This window comes from Pseudophryne corroboree, chromosome 1 (genome assembly GCF_028390025.1).
Source record: "Pseudophryne corroboree isolate aPseCor3 chromosome 1, aPseCor3.hap2, whole genome shotgun sequence".
NCBI lineage: Eukaryota > Metazoa > Chordata > Amphibia > Anura > Myobatrachidae > Pseudophryne > Pseudophryne corroboree.
In genome coordinates this window covers 1124769924-1124777624 of record NC_086444.1, presented here as the reverse complement: position 1 = coordinate 1124777624, position 7701 = coordinate 1124769924, and the positions used below count along the sequence as shown (strand labels likewise).

The 7701-nt window shown below is 45.8% G+C and overlaps 1 long non-coding RNA gene across 1 annotated transcript; it reads left to right on the top strand.

Moving 5' to 3' along the window:
* The first annotated feature begins 256 nt into the window (after positions 1-256).
* Positions 257-7422, top strand: LOC134997971 (uncharacterized). The gene is made up of 3 exons (XR_010200390.1): positions 257-312; positions 6489-6603; positions 7256-7422. It is a non-coding gene; the product is annotated as an uncharacterized LOC134997971 (long non-coding RNA).
* The last annotated feature ends 279 nt before the right edge of the window (positions 7423-7701 follow it).

Here is a 7701-nt window from a genome sequence, read left to right as displayed (position 1 = left end):
CTATATTATTAAACAGCGTTTTTTTTTTAAAGACTAAGGGGTAGATTTGCTAAGGCTTCTAGAACTGACAAGTGTAAAACCCATGGTAGTTATAAAAAAGGAAAGAGTACCTCTAATAGCAACGGACACTGGTACTGCTTCAACAGCTCCTACAACCTCAGCAATCACATGACAGGGAGGAGGTGGAGTGCCTTGCTAACGTCATTGGTGGTGACGCAGCTCCTGCATAATAGAGTTCAGGCCACCATCTCCTGTCAGCCCAGAGGAAAGAGTCGGGAAGTGCCTACTTCTGAGATGAACTTTATGATGACTGTAAGTGTGCCATACCCCTACACCGGCAAATAGCAATATAATGCCAGTTTATGCACCATCCTTGCATATTAATGCTTCATGTTCACAGAAGCTGTTGTTGGCATCAGGATTTGAAGACTATAGACTCTGCCATGTCATATAGACACATATAATAAGTATACAGAAGGAGTTTAATAATATTATCATATTAAACAAGCAATATCTTCAGAGGAATTCTGGGAGCACAGCAATGTAAATGAATTGTACCGATTAGGTATTGGCTGCAAAAAAGTGTAGCATTGCCATACATTATCAAGAAAAATTCATATTTATATAACCACTGTATTATAAGTCAGCGCACTAGAAGCACTACACCGATATAAAAATATAAAAAGAGTACACCACTTAACAGGATGGGCTGGTAATGCTTTGCCGGCGGTCAGCATACCACTCGCGGTATCCCAGCGGCAGAATACCACTCGCGGTATCCCAGCAGCGTAATGCCGGGAGGGGGGAGAGCACAAGAGATCCCCTTGCGGCCTCACTGGCTCACTGCTACGCTTACCAGAGGTTCTATTCCCACTCCATGGGTGTCGTGGACAATAGATCCTGTATGTCAGCATTCTATCGTGCGGCATTGTGATCACTCGGGATTTCGGCGCTGGCATGGTGACCGCCGGGATCCCGAGCAATTTTCACATGACCGCATCCCAACGGGACTGTAAGGGTGGGTACATTTTAGGCACCAAGGTAATTGGTAAAATAGACTCCCTTTAGATGTCTACCCCCAAAAACTGGACAGTTATACGAAACGGCTCTTTAGTGAATTTCCCCCAACTCTTGTATCTGCTCTGTATGGATGAGCCACATGTCATATAGAGATCCTTCCTTTGGTGAGACCAATAGTATAACAGGGAGAGGTCTGGATTATTTCCTGCATCTTGTTAAGGATAAGTGGTATGAAGAGTTAGAGAGCAGTGCTCTTCAACACTATCTCCTGATCCTTTACATTGAAGCCAGGCAGTCACCTTTACCAGGATTATACCGCAATCTCTATTGCACATACATGACCCTGTGTTATCAAACTTTTTGTGAGTTGTCACGTCAGAGAATTCTTGTGAACCCGAGGGTGACTCTGTTGATGATTCAGTAGTGGGTATATGATGCAGGAAACTTGATGGGTGAATATAGCTCTTGCACATGAGGGGGCTAATTCAGTAAGCCCCGCGGAAGTGCAGAAATCGCTATTTGCCAATTTCCGCACTTCTGCGCATGTTCGAGGTCTTAAACTGTGATTGCAGTTTAGGAGTCAATGATGGGTGGTGATGGGGCATTGAAGCCGCATTTTGTGTTCGTCGACGAACCATTTGGGGGGTGCAGTCCGGACAATGGAGGAGTGTCCGGACCATTTGTGGGGTGGGCCGCAGCACCTGCATGACATCATACGCAGCTGCTGCGACCCAAAAGATGGCTGCCTAGCAACTGCCTTTGCAAATAGACTGCGTAGGCAGGAGACAACCCTAAACATGCAAGAGTATCACTGTCTTGCAGTGTGCTAGCATGTTTGCGGGAGACAGGAACCGGCATGTGGGGCAGACTTGCGTGTTAGAGTAATGGTGGTATGTGTGCAATTTTTTGCACATCTACAACCCATGCTGAATTAGGCCCAAGGTACATCACTACTGTATAGTATCTGGAGACACAGCTAATTGTTGAAGGAAGCTGTCTAGGATTGCAGCCCCACCTCAGGAGCCGCCACTGGTAGCAACAGAGAAATAAACGATAGTGGATGACTGAGATTGGCTGTACACTAGAACCGGAATGGAACTGGCAGATATGGAACAAGAGTCAGGCTGGAACTGATTTACTCATGAACTGTACTGGAACCGGCAGAACAGTAAATGGTGTCAGACTGGAACTGACTTTGCACTTGAACCAGACTGGAACTTGCAGCACAGGAACTAGAGTCAGGCTGAAACTGATTTTGCACATGGACTGGCAAAACCGCTATCTTTGATCTTTAAGGATTCAGTTATATCAGGTATGGTTCCCAAAGACTGGCGTATAGCGGAAGTAGTGACTATATTCAAAAAGGGAAGTAAAGCTGAACCAGGTAATTATAGACCAGTTGGTCTTACATCTATAGTGGGGAAAGTATTGGAAGGTATTCTAAGAGATAGTATTCAGAAGTTCCTTGAAGCCAATAAGGTCATTAAAAGGAATCAACATGGGTTTATGAAGGACAGATCCTGTCAAACCAACTTACTTGGCTTTTATGAAACAGTAAGCACAAACCTAGATCAGGGTAAAGACGTGGATGTAATCTTTTTAGACTTTGCCAAAGCGTTCGATACTGTACCACACATGAGACTTATCTACAAGCTACAAGAATCAGGGCTAGGAAGCACAATATGCACTTGGGTCAAAAACTGGTTAGATAATAGGGAGCAGCGTGTTGTGGTTAATGGATCTTTTTCAACTTGGACTGAAGTGCTAAGTGGTGTGCCGCAAGGCTCAGTATTAGGACCGCTATTGTTCAATATTTTCATTAACGACCTAACAGAAGGTCTAGAGAGCATGGTGTCAATTTTTGCAGATGATACCAAATTGTGTAAGGCTATAAATACAGAGGAGGATGCCGAGTCTCTTCAGAACGACTTAGTTAAATTAGAAGCATGGGCAGCTAAATGGAGAATGCGCTTCAACACAGACAAGTGTAAGGTAATGCACTGTGGTAACAAGAACAAAAATTACACCTACCTACTAAATGGGGTAAAATTAGGGGATTCTGTACTGGAAAAGGACTTAGGTGTCCTCATAGATAGCAAGCTAAGCAGTAGTACCCAAAGTAGGACTGCAGCAAAGAAGGCTAATAAGATATTAGCATGCATAAAACGGGGTATTGATGCTAGGGACGAGAGTATTATACTCCCGTTATATAAATCACTAGTGAGACCACACCTTGAATACTGTGTACAATTCTGGGCACCGTACTACAAAAAGGATATCCTGGAGCTTGAAAAGGTACAGAGGAGGCCGACCAAACTAATTAAGGGCATGGAGACGATGGAATACAAGGAAAGGCTTGAAAGACTAGGCATGTTTACATTGGAAAAGCGGAGACTAAGAGGGGATATGATCAACATCTACAAATATATAAGGGGACAATACACAGAGCTTGCGCGGGACCTGTTTTTGGTTAGATCAACACAGAGGACTCGTGGACACTCGCTCAGGTTAGAGGAGAGGAGATTCCGCACAATACGGCGTAAAGGCTTTTTCACGGTAAGGACAATACGTGTTTGGAATTCCCTGCCCGAGGGAGTTGTAATGGCGGAATCTGTTAACACCTTTAAGAATGGGTTAGATTAATTCCTAATGGATAAGGATATCCAGGGGTATGGTGCATAGTCATGCATTATAGTTACTATAAATAGGGATAAAATGCAACGGCTGACAGCAGCATCAGTCAGAAATTTTAGTCAAATCATCATGCATAGGAGACCACAAATAGGTTGAACTCGATGGACAATTGTCTTTTTTCAACCTCAGATACTATGTTACTATGTTACTATGTTACCAGACTGGAACAGTAAGACGAGTCAGAAATGCCAGTAGTACTCGGAATGCAGGTGTGCTTTAATAACTGCAAACTACAAGCAATATTAACACTGGAGATTTAGGTAAATCACAAAGACAGGATGGGGCCTGCAGTACCTCAAGGTTTAGACACAGAGCCACTGGGAACAGATTCTGAACACAGGTATCTGGAGCCTTGAAACGTAGCTGATATAGCAACACCTTTCTGGAGGTATGGAAGTCCTTTTTTTATCCCCCTTGCTGCATTGTGACTGGTGGATAGAATCAGCTGACCGAATCAGCGCTTGCTTTTGGTGGGATAGTGGGTCAGCTGGTCATAAGCAACATGGCGGCTATCCAAATTTTTACCGGTCAATAAAAGCAACTGATCTTCTTTTGGGTAATCCCTATGTGGATATCAAACTAGTAACAGTGACGTGCGGTGAGGTCACTGGTTGGGGAGGCACTGGCAGCTAACAAGCCCTCCAAACCCCCCCCCCCCCCGAAAAAAAAAAAAAAAAAGTGTGGTCCCCTGACACATCAGTAAAACCAGCACTAGGCAGAACCAGCCAGGGGGAGTAATGCCATAGCAGGGGAGACACTCAGTGTGGGGGTCCCCCTGCCATAACATTAATCTGCCCCCCCAGCCAGTCAGCCCAGGGTTGGAATTCCTCAGAAAGTGGGAACCCCAAAAAATAAAAATGGGGTCCCCCCTCCCGAGCAATAACCAGCACTGGGCTGATAGCCCAGTGCTATGCCCCGCACCCCTGGTGGCGGCGGGTGCGGGGTTCATTGTGTTAATATTGTTCTTTACAGGTGGCCTACAGGTCCCAGCAAGCCTGCCCCAGCATGCTGGCACTTGGAGAACCACAAGTGCCAGCATGCCTGGACATAAAGGGCCTGCTGGCACCTGTAGTCCACCTGCAAAGAATAGTAATATTGTTCTTTACAGGTAGCCTACAGGTCCCAGCAAGCCTGCCCCAGCATGCTGGCACTTGGAGAACCACAAGTGCCAGCATGCCCGGACATAAAGGGCCCGCTGGCACCTGCAGTCCACCTGTAAAGAAAATATTAAAATAAAAACACCACACGTCTTGAAAATAAGCTTTATTAAACCGGACCTTCACCTGGGGGCGGCGGCCTTTAAGCTCTTTTGCGTGGCCGCCGCCTTCCCAGGGCTTCCGGCGTCTTCACCTGGGGGGGGCGCCACCTCCCCAGGGCTTCCAGCGTCTTCTTCACCTGGTGGGCGGCGGCTGCTAAGCTCTTTTGCATAGCCGCCGCCCAGCCAGGACTTGCGGCGTCTTCTTTCTTCAGGAGCTCTTCACAGCTCCTCCTCTGCCGTCGGACTGACTCTCCTCCGCCTCGCGCTGACTTATATAAGTCAGCCGAGGGGGCGGGGCGACGATGCGGGGAGCCGTGATTGGCTCGCGGTGGCCATCTTGAATTTCAAAAATGACGCTGAGGCGCCATTTTTGAAACTGGAACCGCTCCGCTGCCAAACTCTGCTGGATAAAGGTACATTTCCGCCGCCGCACCGCCGCCGCAACCCGCACCGCCGCCGCCAGCACCACCGCCGCATCCCGCCGCCCGCACCATCGCCGCATCCAGCCGCCCGCACCTCCTCCGCCAGCGTCGCCCACACAGTGATTGACAGCGGATCCAGTGACGGATCCGCTGGCCAATCACTGTGGCCTCACTGACAGGGACGTGCTTTCATAGGTTGAAACACGTCCCTGTATGAAAGCGGCACCTCTAATGGTGCCGCTTTCCCATATATTTTCAATGGGCTTTTACAGCCCAAGGCTAGTCCCCGCCCGTGCCCGCCCCCCGCTCCCCATACTTTCCCCAGTGACAACAGGAGGCACCACGATCGGTGCCTCCCAAACACATACAGAGGGGAGCAATGATAAGAATAATATTAAGAAGATACATATGACACAGAATATGTGTCATATGCATCTTCTTTGTATTATCTTACTCATTAATGACAGGGGAGGCACTGCCTCCCCTGACTGCACGTCCCTGAGTCTAGTAAGTACCTTTTTGCTGCACAGGTACTCCTGTAAGTTTTCTAGATGGAATACAACATAAAATGCAATTTTTCCTTTTAATGTTAGAATTAAGTTATATATCGGACCAAATAGATTTGAGGGAGAAGTGCATCGCTACCCTGGCTAACTTTTCGGATACATGATTTAGGGTTTTTCTTTAACCGTTTGCAAATATGTTTGTACAGGGATTGCTTTAAATATGACCATATGAAGAAATACTTTTAGAAAGAAAAGTTACTGTATGCTGAAATGATAAAGGATAGGGAGTTGTATAAGTCTTAGAATGTGTTATATATTCAGAGATAGGGGTTGTCAATCTTGCAGAAAGTGCCTCTGGGTAAATAAGAGGAAATGCACTGAAGCAGGAGGAGGGACAAAAAAAAAAAAAAAGGTGGCTGAATATAAAAGACTGAACTGGCTCTGGATGTTGTTGAAATGCTACTTCAGGGAAGCTTCATTCCCTATACCAAGATAGTCACCTAGGTTATGGCAAGTCATCTTGTGACAGTGCTAAACTGTAGTATTCTTCCATTTAGTTCCAATGAGACCTGCAATTACCTGTTTCAGCTGCTGTTCCAGCATTCTGCACCACTACCCAGTACCTACACACACTCACTGACTGGTGAGCTGCATGATGCCCCTCTCTGTTCATGCTCCATTCCATCTCCCAGGGTGTATAACAGTGAGTACGGCTATACCTGCTTTTCCTTCAATAAAACCACTCCACTGGTTTAGTAACTGGGCTCTTCATAGTTGTAATGCGTGTGTGCAGAAACTCTGCTACTGTACATCCTGTACACACATATTTACAACAGATGTGGCACTATGGGGCAGGGAGTAGGAGAGATGTTGGCAGCTGCTGCAAAGTGGGTGGAAGCCTGCTCAAAGGATGAGTATCATTATCTATGAATAGGAAAATTCAGTGTCAAGTAGAATAAGGAGAAGTGAATCAGAGGAGAAAGAAGTAACGATAGAAGAGGGACAGAACAGAAAAGAAATGGAGTACACAGTAATGACAAAAATGCCCAGAAGGTGTAAAATAAAGCATGGACTGCAGAGACTGAGATTGTGATCTCTGCTAACCTGTTCTTGTTGCTTTCCACACCTTTCATTCACTGCTTATTTACCAAACGCCTGTGTTCAGTTCTAGAAATCCCTTGTATCATTGTTACTGCATGTCTTTTCAGCTTGCGGTTGTATTACTACTCTTATCAGAGATTACATTTGTTATACATCACCCACTATTTTAGATTACCGGGTTTATAATTACACAACCTTTTACTTTACTTGCCAAGTGGTTAATCCCCTTTTCCTGGTTTGTGTGTTGTCACAAGTCTTTTGGAACTAGTCAAGTAGTGGATTCCTGAGTCAGTTTCTGATGGACCTTGCCAAGGTCTACACCTCAACAACAGGACACGTGGTGATGCCAAGGTCTACACCTCAACAACATGACACCTGGTGATGCCAAGGTCTACACCTCAACAACAGGACACGTGGTGATTGAGGGTACTGTATTTGTTGACTTCAAAGAAAGTGATATAACCTTAATTGTGACTTTACCATCCTTTCCCCATCAGGAGCATCATGGTGCCTGTTGATGCAGGGGCTACACATATTACTTAGAAATGTAAAACGGTATGTACTGTAGTGTGTCGACATTCATAATGTCAAGATTCAACATGTCAACATTCACAATGTTGACGTTGGAATAATGTTGCCTTGTCACAATGTCGACAACCACGATTTCAACATACTATTTAAGGGTTCGGATTACTGTGGC